General features: G+C 42.0%; 3 long non-coding RNA genes across 3 annotated transcripts in view; 2 read left to right on the forward strand and 1 right to left on the reverse strand.

Moving 5' to 3' along the window:
• Positions 1-4,499: 4,499 nt before the first annotated feature.
• Positions 4,500-20,092, reverse strand: LOC311595533. The gene is made up of 3 exons (XR_014778476.1): positions 19,961-20,092; positions 4,990-5,157; positions 4,500-4,677 (listed from the first exon to the last, which is right to left on the reverse strand). It is a non-coding gene; the product is annotated as an uncharacterized lncRNA (long non-coding RNA).
• Positions 10,988-22,922, forward strand: part of LOC311595534 — a 415,275-nt gene continuing 403,340 nt past the window's right edge. The window contains exon 1 of the long non-coding RNA XR_014778477.1: positions 10,988-11,048. This is a non-coding gene — a long non-coding RNA (uncharacterized lncRNA). The remainder of the gene's footprint in view (positions 11,049-22,922) is intronic.
• LOC311595532 lies at positions 11,060-22,631 on the forward strand. The gene is made up of 4 exons (XR_014778475.1): positions 11,060-11,163; positions 19,872-19,926; positions 21,769-22,012; positions 22,446-22,631. It is a non-coding gene; the product is annotated as an uncharacterized lncRNA (long non-coding RNA).

The raw sequence follows: 22,922 nt of genomic DNA on the forward strand, positions 1-22,922 counted from the left end.
CCATCCAAGTTTGAGAGCATACATGCTGAGATGTGTGTGTCCATGTGTGTGTCTGTCTGTCTGTCTGTGTGCATGTGTGTCTGTCTGTGTGCGTGTGTGTTTGTGTGTGTGTGTGTTTGTGTGTGTGTGTGTGTGTGTTTGTGTGTGTGTGCGTGTGTGTGTTTGTGTGTGTGTGCGTGTGTGTGTGTGTTTGTGTGTGTGTGTGTGTGTGTGTTTGTGTGTGTGTGTGTGTGAGAGAGAGAGAGAGAGAGAGAGAGAGAGAGAGAGAGAGAGAGAGAGAGAGAATCACTTATAGATGCTTTTCTCAGAATACATCTTGCCGTTAAGCCTACATACAATTTATTTCCCTAGAACAGACATACCTTTGAGCAAGAATGGAATAATATGGAAAAATACTAACTCTGGCTTTAACATCTCCCGTTGAAGACGGCTATTTTCCTGTCTTCTCTTGTACATTGTCCCATTATAATGACTCTTTGTACCACTCAACTGCTTATCCACATTCCATAGGGGCCTGATACACTCTTTTCAGCTTTTTTGGGGGGAGGGTGGGGGTGTGGGGAACTTGTCCTTTTAAGTTCAAAGCAAAAACCAGGAACACTACTTCAAAGGCTGGGCTCTACCTCTATTTCAAATACTTCGCTTTAGTTTAAGAAAAGAAGCTTTCTGAACAAGAAGGGGCCTCTTTCTTTTGACTTGTCCTATGGAGACTGTTCTCATTTAATTGGCCTCGTGATCACATATGTGTGACTTTGTCCTCAATAAATACAAAGACACATGAGTGTGAGCACCTTGAAGAATGTAAAGGAAGTTACAAGAAGAACGGCAGGGAAGTTAATCTACATGTCATTGTGAAGGCCGTACACGTTTCTGGAATGGACCCACAGCCAGTGAGTTGTCCGTGTAAATCCAAGCAGTAAACTTAATAACATGGCCTCAGAATTATGAACTCTAATTCCTATCTTGGAATTTATTTCTAATGTTAAGACGTTTCATATTTTTCCTTGAAACGCAGCAGCAGCATTTTGTAATTTATGCCACATGATTCTATTTTTAAGGAATTTTGAAAGACTAAAAGAAAAACTACATTTGGCCACTTCAGCATTGACTGAAAGAAGAATGAGTTTGACATTTTGGAACTACTTCATGATATAATATTACATAATATTATGACATACAATAAAACTGCAGTATGAGAATAGCTGTATTTATGCAAAACTTCGCTGTTAGGAACCTATTTTTTTCAAGCCCTTCATGTAATTTTTGGAGATAGAAGGAACAGAACGTTAAACCAACTGATGGATGAGTGTTGTTCCCCTTCCTTGGGAACCACTGTGATAATGTCCTCCACTGATAACGCCTATCACCCATTAACTGTTCAGAATCCTTTATACTTCTGCTGAGAAATGGACAGAAACTTGAGTCTTGAGGAGTAAAAGAGTGACATCATTCTTGCCCTTGACTCTATAATAATACCTGCATCTCCAGGGCAACGCCCAGGTTACCAAATGCCTTCCCAGGCCTACTTAAGCTTTCTCCAGTCTAAAGCTCCCCAGGCTTATTACGTACTGATAACACTCCATTTCCTTAATCAGTCACTTCTGATTGTCAAATCATTGGGAGCCTCCTTCTTCTTGTTAGGCTACCCACCCTGAAAGATCAAGCCTGGACTGCCACTTTCTTACTGTGTTCAGTGCCAAGTTCACCAATGACATTTAATCTCAAATCCTCAAGGTGTAGATCTCCCTCAGATCACCGAAAGGCATCCTTTTTGCACAGTAGACTATAGCTTCCCTCTGTCTATAAGTAAACATGAGAAAGAAAAAAATAATTTGTAAGTTGGGGCGGGGGGCTATCTACCTTCTTGTGGCATCCATAATGTCTTTTGATGCCTGTGTGCTCCTCGGTTGTGTTACTCCCTGGCAAGGAAATAAGTTGGCCTGCTTTCCAAATAAAATGCAGGTATAAATTAATGTCCCCAAGGCCTTTGATAGTCCCCCACCCACTTCTCACTACCCTTTGTACTCCCAGTGTTTTGGCAATTGCCACTGTCCTGGAAAAGTTGCCTTAACCTGTTCAATGATCAAAGTCACCAACCAGAATCATTATGTTCACAGAAATGATTTATTAAACCTAAGATGTATCATTGAGAGTTAGTCTTGGAGTCAAGCAATACACGGCTAACTCAGTTTGTGTGCCTCCAGGCACAGGAGTACTCACAGGGAAACAAATTATGTCTCATAAAAACAAATGATCCTGTGGCTCGAAAGTGAGAGTTTTATAAAGAGTTTCATTATTAGGTACATGAAAATAATGTGAAAGCAAAAATTGTGAATTCCGCTGGGCGTCGTGGCCCACGCTTTTAAGCCCAGCACTTGAGAGACAGAGGCAGGCAGGCAGATCACTGTGAGTTCGAGACCAGCCTGATCTCCAAAGCTAGTCCAGGACAGCCAAGGCTACACAGGGAAACTCTGTGTGGAAAAAAAAAATTTGTGAATTCCAAACTAGAGTATAGCATGTATATATTCTTCTTCTCCTCCTCCTCTTCTTCCTCTTCCTCCTCCTGTTCCTACTCCTCTTCCCCTTCTTCCTTTCTTCCTTCTTTTATACAAAAAGATATGCTAGGCTATCAGGAAAAAGAATGGAAATTAATTTGAGAATAAAGCTTTTAGAAAACTTCCTTATATTGAGCTATTAAACAGGACTTAAATAGTTTGTAAGTTTGCTCTGTTTTCCTTTTTATATTATTTTTTCTTTCTTTTTGTTTTGTTTTTTTTCTTTTGGTTTTTGGAGACAAGGTTTCTCTGTGTAGCCTTGGCTGTCCTGGGCTTGAACTCACAGACATCTGCCTGTCTCTGCCTCCCCAAGTGCTGGGATTACAGGCATGCACCACCAAGCCTGGCTTCTTTTTTATATTCTCAACAACCCATAATGAACATTCATTTCATTCTGGTAATTTCATGCTATTTTGCATCACCTTCATTAGGCATTCTGGAGTTCATAATCAAGTAGGAGCTTTCAGAAGAAATTTCTCTAAGTTAGCAAAGATATTTTCTATAATTCAAACAAAAATAATAATCTGTTATTGTTGGCTGTGTTTCATAATTTACCAGTCATTTGAATGAGTCTAGCTGACTACATATTTGAAATTATATAATGATCATTTCTTAGCATTTTAGAATATATTCCACTTTAACTTGTAGTCTGCATATATGGAATCCAGGGGTTTACTATGGCCATGGAGCTGAGCTAATCCCCATCTTTATGAAACTGAAGCCTGTTCTTTAGGAGGGAAAACGTGTTTACTCTTTCCTTCTTTCTCTTACAGATCTGCAAAGCAGTCTGGATTTAGGACCTTGGGACAGTGTTTCCACAGAGATATGGTACTTACGTTGGTTGTGCTTCCTTTATCCTAGCAAGCCTCACACAGAGCAGTAAACTGCACTTCCCACTCTGCCTACGTAACAATCCATAAAGGAATTAGACTCGTTTCTTTGATGATTCTTCATTATGATGTGTGTTTCCCTTTGATAATTAAGGAACCGCCCTCACTCAACCTTAAAGCTCTGAGTGCCACAGCCTCTAAGTTTCACTGACAGAGTCCTACTGCGTCTTTCGAAGAGTCATGGCAGGGTTCTGGCTACTATACTTCCAAAGTAGAGTGACAGGAACACATTCACTCACTCTCTCATCTTTCTTCTTGGTGCCTTCTCCCAAGTCGCCAGGAGAAGAAATGGCAATTTAAAAGCCTCGATGCAAGATTGACTTGGGAAGACGCCCTCCAGGAAGGAATACTTTGTGAACTGTGGAGTGACATGAATTCGTTTTTTTGGAACAGACTATCCTTCAAATGGGGAAAGAAAATGCAGCTTTAGAGAGAGGGTGGTGGCTCCGTTTAGCTTGGTTCTTGACAGATGTCATACTTTTCAACTCTCTTCCCTCGTGAGACTCAACTTTGTTCTTTTCATAGAATTCAGCCAGACACTGCATTGCACGCTCTCCTCTGAAAGCTTGCCCGTGCACTACACACACATTGTCTTCTAAGTCACATTCTTGAGGGACACCACAGTGGCCGCAATTATGTACTCGATGCACGCCAAGCGTAGGCATTTCTTCAGTCTTCAGGGTGAAAAAAAAAAACCACACACACAAAACAAAACTCTGACCCCTCTCTTATTTCCTGTCTTCACTCTCTGATCAGGGCTCTCTCTCTCTCTCTCTCTCTCTCTCTCTCTCTCTCTCTCTCTCTCTCTCTCTCATTCTCTCTCCCTCCCTCCCTCCCTCCCTCCCTCCCTCCCTCCCACTCTAGCATAAACCCTTGAAGAAGTTAGACTTTCAAACACAAAAATTTGGAAGAGGATTGCCCTCAGGCTTTTTCTACTGTACCCCTGCCATTCATCCATGCCAAGACCAGGGAAACAACATCTAAATACTGTTTTTCTAGAACTGATAAGGCAGCAACACAACAAAAGCATAAAGTGAATTAACATGGTTAACAAACAGTATCACTTTAATAGTTCAAGTGTAGGTACACTTCTGGCAGATGAAAAACTATGGACGAAGGGAAAAGATGGCTGAAAATAATAAACAGCCGCTTCACTGAGTCATCGCCAGAGCCAAGCCTGATGAATAAGGTGGTGTTCGAGATGGGTGATTCAGTTTAGGGTCCAAAATGAGCTGTAACAGTAAAGTAATTAAATTGACATTATTAATGACTTGCAAGCTGGCTCCTAAATCAATTCTAAACCCTGGAAATAATTACCACGCCACCAAAAGACTATGCTCAACAGCTTTTGTTTGCATACAGAATTGCTAGTGATATGTGCCTTTACTTCCCAGCAATTTAAATATATAACAACTTATTACCCAATAAATGTTTATTAAATTTTTCTGTGTTCAAATTTTTTCTGAGGACTAGAATACTTCAGTGAATAAGATGGGAAAAGAAAAGGAAACAAACAAACAAAAACAAACAGCAGAAATGCTTACCCAAGGCAGGCATGATGCTACATCCTGCATCCCAGTACTCAGCACAGTACACCCCTAGGACAGTGAGGCTGGAAGACTGTGAATTAGAGTCCAGGCTAGGCTGTGGCTGTTCTGATTCAGAACAAATAGAGAGGGAAAAAATGCTATGCTCATAGAGCTTGCATCCTCCTGCATAGAAACAATGATAAAGAAAATAAATACAATGTATAGTAATCAGTGGTGATAAGTGCTATGAATATAAAAGTTTAGAACAAGAAACAAAAGCAGAAGAGTAGGGACAGTTGATAAGAGTTCTAGACGGTTGGCCAGAGCCTGTGTTCCTGGGAGACAGTTAAAGATGGAGTAGAGAAAAATTACAGACCATGGAGGGAGAGAAACAGATCAGTAGCTGTAAGCAGTGACAAAGTGAAGTCATCAAAAAGGCCTATTGGCTGGCATCGAAAGGGCAAGAAAGAGCAGCACTACTGAAGATTACGATGCCAGCCGAAGGCCAGCATAAGCTGACCCCTCTGAGGATTTGATGGTGTTATTCTGGTGAGATGAGAAGACTTTGCAGAGTTGGATGTGATCTGATTGATCTGACTGGCTTGAATAAGATCATTATGCTGTTGTGTTGAAAATGGACTAACTGGCGTGGACTGCAGGGAGTGTCCCTGGAAGGTGGGCACATTCATCTGACTAGAAGATAAGCATGCGTCGGATGAACAGGGTAGCAGGGTAGGTGATGAAACCTCGTCAAGCTGAGGGTGAAACTAGATGACAAAGCTCAGTAGAACTTGCTGCCAGACTAGATTTGAAATGAAATAGACAGAAAGGACCCAAAGATGAGCCATGGGAAAGATCAATGGGCCATTCAGAGCCACATAAAATTGTGTGTTGAGAATATTGGGTGAAATAAGCTTGGGGTTCATTTCTAGACAGACTGTTTCCATGCAATTTGACAATAAAGTAGTACTTCCTGATCTAATGACTGGAGCCGAGGTTAAAACTAAAGAGGCAATGCTGAGGACCAGGATCATAAAGAGGGGAGAGATTTTAAGAGCTGAGACGTAGTGAGGTTAAGAACACCCTTAAAGAATTTTTGTCTCATAGAGAAACAAAAAATTTCCATCAGTAGAAAACAATTCTGACACTAGTCACATGAAAATCCTATAGACTTGATAGGCCAAAGGCACCTCAAGAATAGCCTCACTTCAAACACAAATGTCAAAGTTCTAGAAGCTTCTCAGATTGGACAATTCACCAAGATTCTCTGTGGAGTTAAAACAAAACAAAATATTATATGTTTAGCTACATTTTTATTATGAAAGATGAAAATTAGGACCAAACAAATGAAAAGAACCTTACAGGTGTGAAACAGGTTCACTGTACACTCTGTGCAAAGTTTCAGGGGGTCTGATGAAACCGAATACATACATAAAATTCCATAAATCAGGTTTGTTACTATCAGATAGGCAGCAAGAGAAAGCAGCAGCCTAGGGTGGTTGTACAATGGCTCTCCAAGGCTCAGGAAGTCTGTCCGGAGAAGACAGAAACTTGTCTGCCTTCTATATTGTTCTCATATGCTTCACATTGAGGGACCCTGAAAAATGAGTGACCTTCGAGTTTTACACTCCCAAACTACAGGAATCTCTAGGCTAAGGCTTTGAAGAACGTTCCGTTCTCGGTAAAGGCTGGGCTAGGCTGACCAGCCCATCTCTGTCTTCAAGTCATACACTCTCATCATGCTCTTACAGCTATTTATGAAAACTCCAAACAAGATGAAGGGACATAAGAACTAGTCAGGCTGGGCTCCTTGGAGACCTGTACTGCGACTGCATGTCCTGAGCTTAAGATGAATCAACAGCCTGGCATTTCAATGTGTGGCCAGGACCAGAAAAGCTCAGCTAACTATTGGTGTATAAAGTTTTACGGAGGTTTTATTACGTAGACCAGAAATCAACTTCCAGCTTCCCACTGCTTTGGCCAGGCTTATATCATGTGGTTTGGCATCTAATCACACAGTTCATCTTTCCAAAATGGTCCAACCATTTGAAATTCCTATTGGCTTGACATGAGTCATTTCATGACCAGAAATCCAAGGGTGATCCCGGGAGTCACCAGACTTATCAAAGACCCTGCTGGTACTCAACACATTCAGAAGGCATAGAATTCCCTCTCTGGGACAAGAGGCAAACATCAGGCAAATATTTTACTCTACAATATACTCTTGTACTGAAGTGCCTATAGATATATAAGTCTTCAATTCTTCCTCTGAAGTAGTTTTAATACCTTACTGGTCTCCTCACTGATTAATGAGTATAATAAATATTGGCCATGTATTCATTATATAATTGCATGAACGTAATGATGTAACCTTTTTGGAAGTTAAACTTGAAGAAGGGTATTAAATGGGATGACCAACAGAATAAATCAAGAAGACAGATGCTCCAAGGAATTCCTCAATGTAGTCTGTGTCAAGATTTAAGAGATAAGATACAACCAGAATAAGTGTCACAGAAATGACTAGTTACCCCTTCAAACAATATCCAAAAAAAAAAAAAAGGCCAGGAAAGTAAGCTTTCTGAAATTCTAGTAAAGAATTTAACTCCAGGGAGGAAAAATCATCAAATGAAGGGGATTTGCTTCAAAGGAAAGGACAACATCAAGATGGTGGGTAGAAGAGAAATAGGGTCAAGTGAAGATTTTCCTCTTTTTTTATAATGGAAGAAATGAGATCCTGTTTATAGTCTGATGGAAGATTAGATCTTCCTGCAAGGGGCAAATGGATAAGGGAGGAGGAGAGGAGCTCGAAGGCTACGGCAGCGCTCAGCTTTCTCTGGTTCTCTGATGCCCTCTGATTTATTGTGGGCCCTTAATAACTTTATGAAGTCAACTCTTTCCACATTCACATCACTGAGTTTCCTCAAACTTCCTCTTTTAAAAATAAATTCAAAGCTATACTGATTTACAGCAGATTAAATGAAGGGAACACACAAGATGAGAAATTAAGCTAATACCAACTAGATGCAATCAGAGACATCTGGGTGGATTTGCCACCACCGCTTACACACATCTGGGGGGTGTTAGGACCCAGGCTCTGGAAAATTATACATTCCTAAATCTGACATTGCTTTGGAACAGTGACTCCGACTAGTATGCTTAAATTGCAGATTCTTCATTTTGGGCACACAAATCTGACAAACACTGGACAAGTCGCAGTAGAAAACAAAGCCCAGAGATGTCTTGCACATCATGGTGCAATCTCTCATCAAAAATTAGCTGATATGTACATATGAACAATGTGGATTTTTATTGATAGCATCCAAATATTGGAAATCCCACTGGCATACATATGAAGTGTCCCTGCACCGAAAGCATCTTGATTCCCATTATCCTTCCTCATACCATCCACCTGTCTCCATGGTTGTTCTGATTGCCAGGTCCCTCCCACAGTGAGAATCATATTTACCACTTTCCTCCTCTCCTGACCCTTCTCCTACATCCAGTCATCTGTTGCCATGTAGATTTCTGCCGTCGCATATGGATTCTGACAGCTTCACACGGGGTTGCTTTCCTTTCTGCTGACTCAGTGCTATCCAGAGGCAAGGTTGCTGCAAACCTTCCCTAACTCTTCTTCTGCTCCTTGAGTTTCTATCCATCCAACTTAGCTAGTTAATCTTCCGAGCCAAGGCAACCTTAGTAAGAGTAAGACAAAATGGCTGTGTCTGCCTCCAGGGCACTCAGGCACTGGTAGAAGTGAGCATCCAAAAGGAACACTCACTAGCATAGCCCAGCAACAAGTCACAACCAAGGACAGCTCTCCTGGCAAAGCATGCCTGCTACTTCTGGGTAAGGCAATACAGAATCTCCATTTCTGTGGGGAATTAGGAGTAAGGTAGTTCCTGGAAGAAGGGGGAGACAGACAAGGCTGACTTAAACCAACGCTGAAAAATACAGTGAGAGAAATGGCCCTTCAAAGAACCCATCAGAGCAATACCCCTGTCTTTCATCCCATGTGTAGGCCTGAGAGACACAGCCTCAATATTATAATGTGTGTAGCCAGTCGCATGCTAAAAGATGTCCCAAAGATGAAACAACACACTTGTCAATAGGAGTAAGGACCAACCCTATTTCTGGCCTCTGAGGATTAGCTCTCCATTCCTCCCAGACTCATGAATAGAACCCCAAAATAATTCAGAGCTGTTGGGCCACGTGATCGCCCATCCTGTGGAGTATATTGTGTGCCCTCACTCCCACTTCAGGAAATGTACTCAGTTCTGTTCCTGTGTCTTCTCCAATTCCTTGTTCATGATGCAAAAGCCCTAGACATTAAAGGTGTTTTAACATATTGTATTGTTAAAGAAGCTCTGAAGGTTAACATTACTCACTCGCTTGGGGAAGGTCAAAGATGGAAGCAGGAAGTGGGTCATGAATCCCTCTGCCTAGTCATGTGAATGCAAGTCCCTGGGATCGCCAGACAGCCATTATTGGATGTGTCTCTTCCCTAGTAAGACAACTTCACAAAATCCATGAATTTTTCTTTCACTCTCTTTTTGCCGAGAGAGCCAAAAAGACAAAAATTTTGAGTGAGCTGTCCTTCAAGATATTTTTGTTTTCGGTGTGATCTGACAAATGACAAAGTCTCAATGAGAATGACGAAGCAGGCCAGTGTTACCACATGTCATCGCGACAGGAGCACCCTGCAGAATCAGCTGCCACTTGGGATATTTCTTCCATTGTTCAGAATGCTGGTGACAAGATGAATGTGGCCATTTAAGCACAGTGACATGCAGGGTGGGAGAGCTGGCTCAGGGGATAAAAGCCCATGCTGCCAAATGTGAAGACCTTAGTCCAGTCCCTGAGACTCAATGCTGTGGAATGAAAGAACTGACTTGTGCAAGGCATCCGGTGGCAACCACTTATGCATGCACAGACAGAAACAGAGGAGAGGGGGAGAAAGGGAGAGACAGAGACTGAGAGACAGAGACAGAGAGAGATGGGGTAACAGAGAGACAGACAGGCCTGTAGCATCTACAAACAATGTCACGTCATAGTTAAGATGCTCTGATAACTAGGGAGGAAGCTGCCCTAACTCATCAAGCCCCTGACTTCACCACTGTATAGTTTTCCAACAGTTGCTTCTAATAAGGAATTACATTTTGCCTTGATAGTCCAGTAAGATCAACTGGAGCTATAGTTAAAAAGCTCAGAAGTAGAGACAAAGAATAGAGACAAAGATACAGGTCAGTTCCATTCAGGCAACTCAAGAAAGAGTTTGTTCTTTGTTAATTTGCCTGGTTTTAATTCTTTAAATGAAATCATGGAGCTGTCTGATAAATTCGTTTCTTTAGGATTAGGTTCTTCCAGGACACCATCACACTATATTTTATTTTATTTTATTTTATTTTATTTTATTATTTTACTTTAAATGTATTTGGAGGCTGGACTAACTTATTCTATAGAATACATTTATTTATCCATTCATTCGTGGGTGGACCTTAGAATGATGGAACAGCTTGATATCTTGGCTGTTGGGGGTGTTGCTTCAATGATCATGGAATGAAAACATGTCTTTGATGTCTTAACCTTATTTCTTTTGGATATGCGCATAGTCGTGGAATTTCTAGATATTTTAGTTCTATTTTTAATGTTTTAAGGAACCACATTCTATTTTCCATTATGGCTATACAAATTAATACTCCACAAACAGTGTATATGGGTCACCTTTCTCCACATCGTCACCAACACTTGTTTTCTTTAATCTTTCTCAGCACTAGCCATTTTTAACAGATGGAGGGGATTTGATTTGCATTTTCTAGTAATCATTAATGTTGATAATTTTTAGAATAGCCTTGTTGCCCATTGCTGTGTCATCTTTTGAGAAATGTCAATGTTACTACTTTACCTTTAAAAAAAAGTTAGATTACACTTTTTATTATATTGAACTGTCTTTGGAAGTCTCTCTCCTTTATTATTGAAGGTCAATTCACTGGGATTAAATACTTTCTTTTTTTTTTTTTTTCTTTTCTTTCTTTTTTTTTTTTTTTTTTTTTTTTTTTTTTTTTTTCTTTTTTCTTGTGGCAGGGTTTCTTTGTGTGACCTTGGCATTCCTGGAACTAGCTCTGTTGGCCAGGCTGGCCTTGAACTCACAGAGATCTGTCTGCTTCTGTTTCCTGAGTGCTGGGATTAAAGGTGTGCATTACCACTGCCTTAGTGGAGTTAAATACTCTTAGTTGGTAGGTTTTTTTTCTTTCAACACTTTGAATACATCATCTAACTTTCTTCCAGTCTACAAAGTTCTCATCCTTAAACTCTGTTTCTTATTACTTCTAAATACATATTTTTACAAGCTTTAAGTTGTTGCTACATGCCACTGGATTTTATGATTTGAGATAAATAGACAAGTCACAATAACAATTGAAGAAAAATGTTCCAATTGAAAATCAATTTCAAATTGGGTATCAGAAATGTTTTGGCCCTCAACCCTAGGAAAGCATTCCTTGATGACCCAGGTCAAGTGTCTTTCTTGGACTGAGTAAAGCAGGACAGAGACATGGTAAGATCACATGCTACTAAACAGGAATACACCTGGGGCTTCCTCTGCTCTCAAGAAAGTGAGTGTGATCAACACTGTGCTGTATGTTCCCCAATCTTCCTACTCCTGGGAACTTCCATTGAAAACATTAAGTTAAGGGATTCAAAATTGTTTTCTTTCCACCCCCTCATTCAGGACCCATCTCTGGCGTGTGTCTTTTATTGCTAGTACATACATCTCTGTTTGCTCATTCATCTAACAAGCCTTGACATTCAAGGGCTCAAGGTATCTCAACTCCTGTTCCAGGAACTAGAGAGTCATCAGTAAACAAATCATACCATAATAGGTTTTTGGCGGGGAGAGAAGCAAAAAGCATGTGAATAGTATATAGTCTACCATTAAGAAAAACAAGGGTAAAACACTTAAAGAAGTGTTCAACGTCTTTAGTCATCAGAGAAATACAAATCAAAATAGCTCTGAGATTCCATCTTACACCCATCAGAATGGCTAAGATAAAAAACTCAAGTGACAGCACATGCTAGCAAGGATGTGGAGAAAAGAGAACACTCCTTCATTGCTGGTGGGAATGCAAACTTGTACAACCATTTTGGAAATCTAACTGGTGTTATCTCAGAAAACTGGGAATAGGGCTTCCTCAAGACCCAGCTATTCCACTCCTTGGAATATACCCAGAAGATGCTCTACCACATAACAAGGACATATGCTCAACCATGTTCACAGCGGCCTTACTCATAATAGCCAGAACCTGGAAACAACCTAAATGTCTCTCAGTCGAAGAATGGATAAAGAAACTGGTACATTTACACTATGGAATATTACTCATCTATAGAAAATAAGAAAATCCTGAAATGGATAGAACTAGAAATGATTATACTGTGTGAGTTAACCCAGAAGCAGAAAGACTTACATGGCATATACTCACTTATAATTGGACACTAGCCCAAGAGGCATGTCCCATGATAGTCTTTACTTAAAAGAAGATTGGGATAGTTCGGAGGACATTCTATTGGGATTCTAGGTGGAAGAAGTATGAGAGAATGGGGAAACAGAAGGATCCAGGGGGTCCTAGAAACCTTCAAGAAGAACATCATGATGGTCAGATTTGGGCCCAGAGGTTCTGTTCAAACTACTGCACCAACCAAGGACAATACTTGCAATAATCATCAAACCCCTTCTCAGATTTGACCACTTCCCCTTGGTGGGAAGACCTGATGGCACTCAGAGAAAGAATAAGCATGCTACCAAGATGAGACTTGATAGCCTATGACCATATAGTGGGGGAGGAGGTCCCCCTCAGTCACAGACATAGGGCAGGGGAATAGGGTGAAATCAGGAGGGAGGAATGGTAGGATACAAGGGATAGGATAACAATTGAGATGTAATCTGAATAAATTTATTAAATAAAAAAAGAAAAAGAAAAACAAGGGTAGCTGGGCAGTGGTGGCACACGCCTTTAATCTCAGCACTTGGGAGACAGAGGCAGGTAGATCTCCATGAGTTCACGGCCAGCATGGACAACCAAGGCTACATGGAGAAACCCTGTCTCAAAAAACCAAAAAAATAAAATAAATTAAGAGAAAAAAGAAAAAGAAAAACAAGGGTGAGGAGATGGATGTGTGTGCAATTGTTGATAGGGCTACAAGGAAGAACTACATGAGAAATACTTCACAAAGTAAAGGAATAGAAAGCACTCAAGTAGATGGGTTTTGTCTGTTTGTTTTTGGTTGGTTGATTTTTTTTCTTCTTTATTATGTCCACTGTAATCCTCTTGGTTTAACTTTAAAATGTCTTTTCAGGAAGACTCCTGAATGCTTAATGAGTATAAAAGAAAAATAATCTCAAGTTGTTAACAAGAATTTGATCAAAAAGCCTCCAAGAGAGATGTGACCCAGACCCAGCACCCTGGGCTTTGGCAATATCAAACCAAGTAAGATTTCTGTAGAATGGGGCGGGAGGGGGGGGGGGGGCATTAGAATTTGCTAACCACAATTGCTTTTACGAACTCCCCTGTTTCTTCTTGCTGATGTTTTCACTGTATCATCATGACTGGGCCCTTTGCTTTCTTCCTATGTTTCTTCCTAGTAACATTGATGTCAGTACAGTTTTCACAGGAGGGAGGAAATAAACCAAAGAACACATGTGAAATCACCTTCTTCCTTGCAATGTCACACATAATCAACTAAAGTAAAGGCTAGAGGTAGTCAGGTGTGGTGCTGCAGACCTGTAATCCCGGAAGACTGATCTCTGTGAGTTCGAGGCCAGCCTGGTCTACATAAAAAGTTAAGGAATGCCAGATCCAAATAGTGAGACTCTACAGGAAAGGAAAGGAAAGGAAAGGAAAGGAAAGGAAAGGAAAGGAAAGGAAAGGAAAGGAAAGGAAAGGGAAAGAATAAACAAGGATAAGGGAAAGTAATACAGAATTCTGCCAATGCCAAATGACCATTCTAAGTCTAGATGAATCCAACTAAATATTACTGATACATATGTTTCTATTCTACACTACAAATTACCTTCAAAACTACTGAATTACCAGTAGTGTCCATCATAGCTGGACTTTGACTTCAAATGGAGGAAGCAATAAGCATAGGAAATCAAGTCTGACTTCACTGCCAGCATTCTGCCCAGGGTGATGAAAGGCTGAGAAAGGCAAGAAGCCACCCGAAGGGGTGTGACACCACCCCAAATTTGATTTTGTCTATTTTCTTTTTCAAAATTGATTTTAGAGAAGCTAAATCTTTTAAGCATACAAAGACATAATTAAGCGATAAGATAAGCAAAAATAGATTCAACTATGTGAAATGTTGTAATGAGTGACTGAATGATGTCTTTTTTCCTGTGGTGTGGAAGCATGACAGACTTACTGTGCTTACTTGTGTGCCAAATTTTTTGGTGCCATATACAAAATAGACAACGGTAAACATTAAATAGAAAGAAGAGGATGGCCACTGAATTAATTTCCTGCGTTTGTTAAAATTTAATTTATTTTTTAAAAAGTTTGTTTTTTAAAATATTTTATTTTTACCTAGTTTGTATAGCCACAGGTGTGCATTTGCCTCTGAAGCCAGAAGAAGATTCTGGATGACCCAGAGTTACAAGCAGTTATGAGCTGCCCAACGTGCATGCAAGAATAGCAAGTACTCTTACCTACTGAGCCATCTCGCCAGCCCCAGGAGAGGTCCTTTTTAAGACAGATGATTTGAAGAAGCCATGAAAGTTTATCTTCAACACCTGCTTTCCACCAGCAGATTCTCCGAGGTTGAGCATGTTCAGACTGACTTTTTCATTCATGTGTAGCTACTAGAGATACTGGCCCTCGATGCTTTTACAGGGATCACATACATGCTTGCCTACTTTCCCAAAAGGTCTTCAAAATCCCCTCCAGGAAGACCCAAATGATGACGCCACACACCACCTACTGACTACTTGGTCCTCAAGGCTGATTATGCAGCGTGTCTCCCTTTGGGATCATTACAGGAATAGTAGCACCCGTCAGAAGTTGTTTAACTGCACTTCTGAGCAGTTGGCGCTGTTAACTGTAAACTCCATAATGATGGAAATTTTGGATTATGTTTATTTTACAGATAAGTAAATTGAGTGTAAGAGTATTTATGGCATCAGCTTAAGGGTACATGTCGAGAAAGAACAGCATTGTCAAGATCACACCTCAGGCACGTGTAGCCCCAAATCCATGCTCACATTATGCCATCTCAGTCCCACGGACACGTAAGCAAGAAATCATGTTAGGAGCAGGTGGAAGTGAGGCTATTTGTCTCTACTTAGTGCTTGCAGGTTGAAGAGAACACACGTGAGGCACGTTCGCATGCATTCATGGGACCTCCAGATCCCCTCACAACTCACTCTTGCTTTGCAAACACTTTTTATAATAGGACCCACAATCTCTTTCTATTCTTGAAAGACTATCCTTTATGGAGGAATTGGCAGGGAGGGGCAAGCCAAAAAAAAAAAAAAAAAAAAAGGCAGAAAAACCAACCAAACAAACAAACAGAAGCAAGCAAGCCACTCATTAGGACTAGGAGAATATACAAAGGAAATAGGTTTTTTCATTTGGCAGACTTTGGTGCTGCTCATATTGATGGTTGGTTAATGGTACTAGGAGGATGCCCCATAGGACAAGTTAGAACTGGGGACATTGAGTTTTCAGCAACTCTGGATAGGTCTAGCTACGTTCGCGTCTGTCCTGCAGTGTGGATGTGTAGTTTACTGACTCTGGTGTGTTATCACTCAGCTAGCAGAATGATCTTCTGGTTTCTTTGGCATGGGGCGGGTATAAAGAGCCTGAGTTATGTACGGTTGTTACATCACAACCTGCCCAGGCATCCTTGCAACGCTATTAGCCAGGTTCACTTTAAGCAGAAACAATTAAAGTCCAGGCTATTATTTACAGCAAATACCAAACAAAATAACCTTAAGTCCCTAGATTTATTGACACTGATACTCAAGTGGGAGGGGGTGCGACAACGTCAAGTGTGTTCCGTGTGCAGCTGTGCTGATTAAAACCCTACTTAGCAGACACTGTATCGCCTCACTGTAGCTATAGTAAATGTTCCTTGTAATGCATTTTCAACTACAAAAATTGCTTCAGAAAAGAGCATTTAGAAAACTAATTCTCTTGAAACCAACGAAGTGTTGACACATTGCCTGATGCGGATTTGTTTAAAGGGGCTTGTTTTAAGTTATAAAAGTCTAATCCTGGAGGCAAAAATCAGTGACTTTTCGGTCTAGTGACCAGAACTGTGTGGCAGTTTGTGTGGCCTGAAGCCCCTCATTAATCCTTCCCCTTGCCCACCTTCTTCCTGGCCTGACACTGTAGAGTTTCAAACCTGCTCCTTGTCCTAAAAACAGCCCTGAAGCCCTTGGCTATGCAGGCAAGGATGTTTCTGTGTTTGCTGCTGTGTCCTGAGTAAGAGCCCCATGGCATGGTCTGTGCTCCAGAGTGCTCTTTTTCATTATTTGAATTGTGACTGTGTGGTGTAGCTCTCCAGGGGTTCAGACACTTGCAGCTTTTGGAAAGCACCATTTCACTATACATTAACTCTGGGGGGGGGGGAAGGTGGGGGAGGGGTAGAAAATGTTTATAACGTAGAAGAGCATTAAGTAAAAGCTGATTATTCACCTCAAACTAGGGCATTGGCTCCCACAGACAAACCATTGATGCTTTGCACCGCCTGCTGCAATCGAACATAAAAGCAGGCACCTCTTGCATTCTAAATAGGCACACAGGAGGCCAAATCCATCTGTCAGTCAAGGGATGAAAGAATGTTCGTGAATAAAGGGAGTGGTTAGCACAGAAAACTGGTCACCTCTGAACAAGATAAACCACGTCAAAAGGAAAGCACACAGCAGGTACTGACGGGGGCAACTCTGTATTGGAGCTGTTTGACCCAGGATGGTAGTTGTGGGGCATCCCCAAGAAATCATGTGGAAACAAGGCTTCTCATAGAGTCTTGTTCACTTGAGTCTAAAGGTGTGTATTTACTATGACTGTACTTACCCACAGGCACCTCTGCAAACATGATGGAGTGGTCTATGTCTGCTATACACTGAGGGCATTGTAACAGCCTTACTCCATCAGATTTTTCTAAACTGAAATAAAACTTCATAAATAAAGTATTTTAAAGTGAATGCTTCTGAAGCATTTAGCATAGTCAGTGTGTGTGTGTGTGTGTGTGTGTGTGTGTGAGAGAGAGAGAGAGAGAGAGAGAGAGAGAGAGAGAGAGAGAGACAGAGAGAGAGAGAGAGAGACAGAGAGAGAGACAGAGAGAGAGAGAGAGAGACAGAGACAGAGAGAGAGAGACAGAGACAGAGAGAGAGAGAGACAGAGACAGAGACAGAGACAGAAAGACAATGAGACTGGCTGGCTCAAACCATCATGGAGCTTGGCAAATCAAAATCTGAAGAGATAAAAGGAAAGCTGACCCAGGCCAGTGGCTACTCCAGCTCAAAAGCAATCTGCTGGGAACATCTACCCTTTCTCAGCAAAGGTTTTCAGTCTATCAAAACTTTCCCCCGCTTGGAAGTGGCCTATGTCTTAGTCCAGGTTCACAGATTATGATTTTTAATTCCATTCAAAAAATAAAAAAATAAAAGACAGGCAAGCAAGCATCCTTAACTTGTATCTGGACACCACAGCCCAGTCAGACAGACAGACACATAACATTTACCACCTCTACTAGGATAGCACTCATGAATTCAAAAATCACACATACCCAGATTTCCACCTTATAGATTGTGTGTGTTTTATAACATGTTCAACCCACACTCCAGACCATTCTTCCTTTATCCAAGCTGGTGATGTTTTTAGTGAACGGTTCCATTTTAAACTCATGAGCCCACCATGTTCATAGCTGCCTTATTCATAATAGCCAGAACTTGGAAACAACCTACGTGTCCCTCAACAGAAGAATGGATAAAGAAACTGTGGTACATTTACACTATGGAATACTACTCAGCTATTAAAAACAAGGAATTTCCAAAATTTGTGGACAAATGGATTGAACTAGAAATTGTCATAATGAGTGAGTTCACACAGAAGCAAAAAGAGCTAAATGGTATATACTCACTTATATCGAGACACTAGCCCAAGGTGTACGTCCCCATGAAAAACTGTACCTACCAGAATAATGGGTAAGAGGGGAGGACATCCTATTGAAACTTTAGGTGTGAGAAGCCTGGGAGAAAGAGGAAATGGAAGGATCCAGTGGGTCCTGGAAAACTACAGGCGAGTCTGGGCCCTGGGGTCCTCCGCAAACTGTGGCAACAGCCAAGGAAAAAATAGGCAGTAAAAACCTTGAACCCCTACCCGGACTAGCCGATGGACATTCTCCACTGTTGAGTGGAGAAGAAGATCTAACTCTCACACAAACTCTGGTGCCCCATATTTGATCATGTCCCTTGGATGGAGATGCCTGGTGGCACTCAGAGGAAAGATAATAGGTCACCAAGGAGAGACTTGAAACCGTATGAGCATATTCAGGGGGAGGAGATCCCCTTCAGACACAGACATAGGGGAGGGGAGTAGGGGGGGGAAGTGGGAGGAAGGGAGGGATGGGAGGATACATGGGATGGGCTAACAACTGAGATGTAATATGTATAAATTAATAAAAATGTATTAAAAAAAATAAATGAAGTGATATGACGCTGAAAAAAATTAAAAAATAAAAAAAATAAACTCATGAGCCCATATAGCTAAGCTACACTACAGGAATTCAGAGCGTGCCTGCATGCGTGCATGCGTGCATGTGTGCCTGCATGCGTGCATGTGTGCCTGCATGCGTGCATGTGTGCATGTATTTCAGCACACGGGCCTGACCAATGAAACCGTCTCAGATTTCTTCTGAAGCAAAAAGGCAAATACTTTGGTTAATTAGTCCAGTCAGGTCTCAGTTGAGAGAGACATGTTTTCTCAGCCCATAGTTTAGGATTTCATGCTGATCTGGCTGACATAGTTCAGATCAGCTTGACCTAGCACTGCAGTGCTTGTCCTTTGATCTTGAAGGCTAGGCTGTAACTTGACGCATTCAGATGGTTTTCCTATTCCAGTCAAGCACGACAAAGCCAAATCAACCCATTTATCTTAATGTGCCTTCCTTCCTTCCTTCCTTCCTTCCTTCCTTTCTTTCTTTCTTTCTTTCTTTCTTTCTTCTGTCTTCCCTTCTTTCTTTCTCTTTTTCTTTTATTAGTTAGGCTTTTTTAATGTGTATCTGATGGGCTTTGAAATCCCATCTGCTGTTTAATGTTACTGCGCTCTGTTCTCACCATGGTGAGCCGAATCATATCTTTAAGGTTCGACAACTATTCAGTCACAGACGCCCTCCACTATACTGTGTCCTTATCAAAGATTTGGAGTTACAAAATGCTCCCTGGAAAGAAAGCCCTGTTAACAGGCCTCCCTCCCCAGGCTGGCTCTGCTGCTTCAGACAGGGCTCCTGGTGAGAAGTCTGAGTCTGACAATTGTCAGTGCTCTTTGGATACTCAACAAAAGTTTTTATCATGAAAAACAAAACTGTTCCAATGATATGATTTTATGTGTCAAACGGAACGCCTCAGCCTCCTTATAAGTCTGGGCATGTGGGGCTTTCTCTTTATAAACACTCACATATTGGCAAGGAATGTGTGAACAGATAAGCTTCAGTTCAACCCTTTCATGTGCTTAGGAAGTTGAATCTTGGAAGACAGCCCCCTCCACCTCTCTCTCTCTCTCTCTCTCTCTCTCTCTCTCTCTCTCTCTCTCTCTCTCTCTCTCTCCCCCCTCTCTCTCTGGATAGTAAATGCGGGCAAAAAGCCCAGCACAAAACCAACACTGTGAACCATTATTTTGTTTCAGAGGTTAGAAGGACATTCCTGAGAGAAGGCTGTTTCTGGAATGCACTGCTTGGCAGGTAGGAAAAACCTTGAAAAAGAACAAAACCATACCTGTGTTGAGTGTAGGCAGGGTCAGTAAGAAGGCTGTGTGCTTTCAGAGGCTCGGCAAGCTGCCTGCTCTTTTTAACCAGCCATCAAGATTGCTTCTGTGCGGTCGTCAGAAGCAACCACTCCTAACATGCATTTTTGCTTTTATTCCTCAGCGAACAGTTCTGTCTGAGTAAATAATCCCTCTTTGCGTTGTGTATTCGGAAGGGAAGATCAGCTGTGGAGTGCTGTTTTCACGAACTGGAAGTCTGCCAACATTCTCTAGGCAGAGGGTGAGGACGTGGAGGCTAGCACGTGATCCACTTTGGACTGAAGACGGAATTTAATCTTTTTGCCTCCCGCCCCCAAGCTCCAACCCCCCAAGCTCCAACACCAGATTCCAGTTCTTTCTTTCCTTTAGTATACAGTCTCTTTCATGGACGTAACTTAGGCTATCTGGAACAGCATGAATTAATAAAGGAGAGCTCTTTTTAAGGGGGAGGGGTGGTGTTGGAACATGGAACATTTAGAATTCCTTCTGTGGTGCTTAGTCTAAGAGCATGGTGATTAATGAGTTTATGTTATCTACCAAAGAGCTTCTCTCACGCTGAGGATGTGACAAGGGATTTATGGTCATGAAAACCCTGCAATCCATCCTGTGTATCTCAAGCCATCAGCCTCACATCCATGCGAAGCACTAAATGACATATCTGTAGCTATCTGAAAGCAAGATCATTTTTAAGAGATTATGGACTGCCAAAAGGGACTATTCTGAAAATATAGGGCAGGAAACTATTTCCTTTCCAACCTCCTGCTCCAGACGTGTCCCACTCCTATTAGCAAGCGTCCCACCACGAATATCAATCTCTTCTTGGAAAGAAAAGAAAAAAAACAAAATGCTGAGCGGGTGACAATCACATGATTTGGCTGGTAGTCTTCAGCGAATTTGCTGTCATTTTCTCAGAACCAGGCTGTGCAGCCTGGCCTGAGGATCACACGTATTTGCACCCGGCAAAATGCTCATAGAAGTGGATAGCGTCTTCGCAAAGAGAAAATCCACTCTTACCTTGGGGAAAAGCCAACTGGTTCCATGCACTAGGCAAGTGGACTCCAAATAGGCCCATAAAAAGCTTCGTTTGTTCTCAGCAACTGAATGGATACACTCACTGTTGTGAAAGCCACGCCTCGGCCAGGTGGTGACTGCTAACTCCTTAAGCCCTAAAGAGTGCATGAAGCTCTCCCACACTGGGACCACAGGCCCATGCAAGGCCCTCTCTCCACACGACCAGGCACAACGCATCCCGGTGTCACGTGGGTGTACATGTGTATTGCCGGACGTGGTGTTCAGAATGAACTCTCTCAGTTTGTTGAACGCTATTTATCGGCTTCGAGAAGCCCTAAAGAAATTTGCGGCCTGCAGATGGTAAACACACTCAACTTAGCCATTGCTTTTTTTGAAATAGGAACAGTAGTAATAAGAATACTTAGATCATGAGTATGGCCACAAAAACAACTTCCGGTCCATCCTGGAAGTGAGGGTGGGAAGTGCCCTGGGAAGTGAGAGAAAAAAGGTAGAGAAGCCGAACCTAGGTAAAGCAAAACCTTTTTCATAGCCTAACTGAACATAATTGTGTGTTTTATAAGAACTTCTGGCAGGGCAGGGGCTAGGGGCTGGGAGTGGGTGGAAAACTACTGGTCTTGCCACCACGAGAACCAGTCTAGATTTACTTTTGTGGGGAGTTATTTTTTGTCAAGGTCATGCGCACGTCAGGTATTTGGAAGCCTTTGCTATAAGTCAACTCTCTCTCTCTTTTTTTTTTATTTTTGTGCAGGAAACAGGGGTGCACTTTGGAAGGTTAGGAGCCCTGTAGAGACACATTTTACTGCACGCAGCATTTCTGCCGCAGAGTGTGGACACTAGCTCGATGTGTTCCTGAGACAGCACAGGCTTGTTGTTTCTTTAGTATTGCCATTCCTCTTTGAGTACTTCTGCCTTGGAGAGCAGAAAAGGATGGAGAAATCCAGCCGAGGAAAGGAATCTCCCAGGCCGCAGACGGCGAGTGCTAACAGGCCAGTGTGTGTATTCTGTCTCGCGGTGTCAGGTTTGAAGGGGGTGGAGGACGCTTATTACTACAACAAAAACTGCCTGCGCAGCAAATGGATTCTCCTCCCCCACCTCCCACGGTGGACAGTGCAGAGAATGCCATCTATCAAAATGCTCTTAAAAGCAGTCCCTGATGATACCAGGAGACAGGGGGAGGCTATTATGACAACTGTGGGGTGGGAGGAGCCTCTGTCCACCCAGCTGTCTGTCAGGCCGAGCATTAGAGAGCCTTTAGATTAATAGGGTCATACGAAGACTGAACTAAGAATGAGGCAAGTCATTCCCTTCCTGCCCTCCTCCCCTAAGACTCCTCCAGATGCCCTCAGGCTTGGCCTCTGAGGTCAAAGTGACAGAGGGAGAAATGTCATTTCCTACTGATAATACCAGTCTTGTCTTTTTTTCTAGTGTCAGAGTTTCTGGCCTCACTGGTCTTGCTTGTGACCCAAAGTGATAAATCATCTTTCATACTCTCACAGGACCCGAGCTAAGGAAGCAGAACGAGCCACTCCAGGTTGAAGCTACGTTTTTGTGGTTTCCACTAGACTGTGTTTCAGTTTCTAAGAAATACTGGAACGTCAATACAACTGTCTCCACCACCTATTATGCTCTCACTATTAAAATGCTAGTGTCTGCTTACTTTAGTTTGCTTGTTTTGTGGGGGGGGGGGGGGGAGAGGGAGAGGGAGGGAGAGAGAAGATGTACATACTTGTATGTGAGGGTCCTCAGCTATGCACACACATGTGGAGACCAGAGGAAGTTACCAGGAAATGAGTAGATGGTTTCCTCTATTTGTCCCTACCTTAGTTGTTGAGACAGGGTCTCTTGATGAACCTAAAGTTCACTGTTAGGACTACTGAGTGCCTGGTCTCCTGCTCTAGGACC

This window comes from Acomys minous, assembly GCF_964271855.1.
Source record: "Acomys minous genome assembly, chromosome: 4".
In the NCBI taxonomy this organism is placed as follows: domain Eukaryota; kingdom Metazoa; phylum Chordata; class Mammalia; order Rodentia; family Muridae; genus Acomys; species Acomys minous.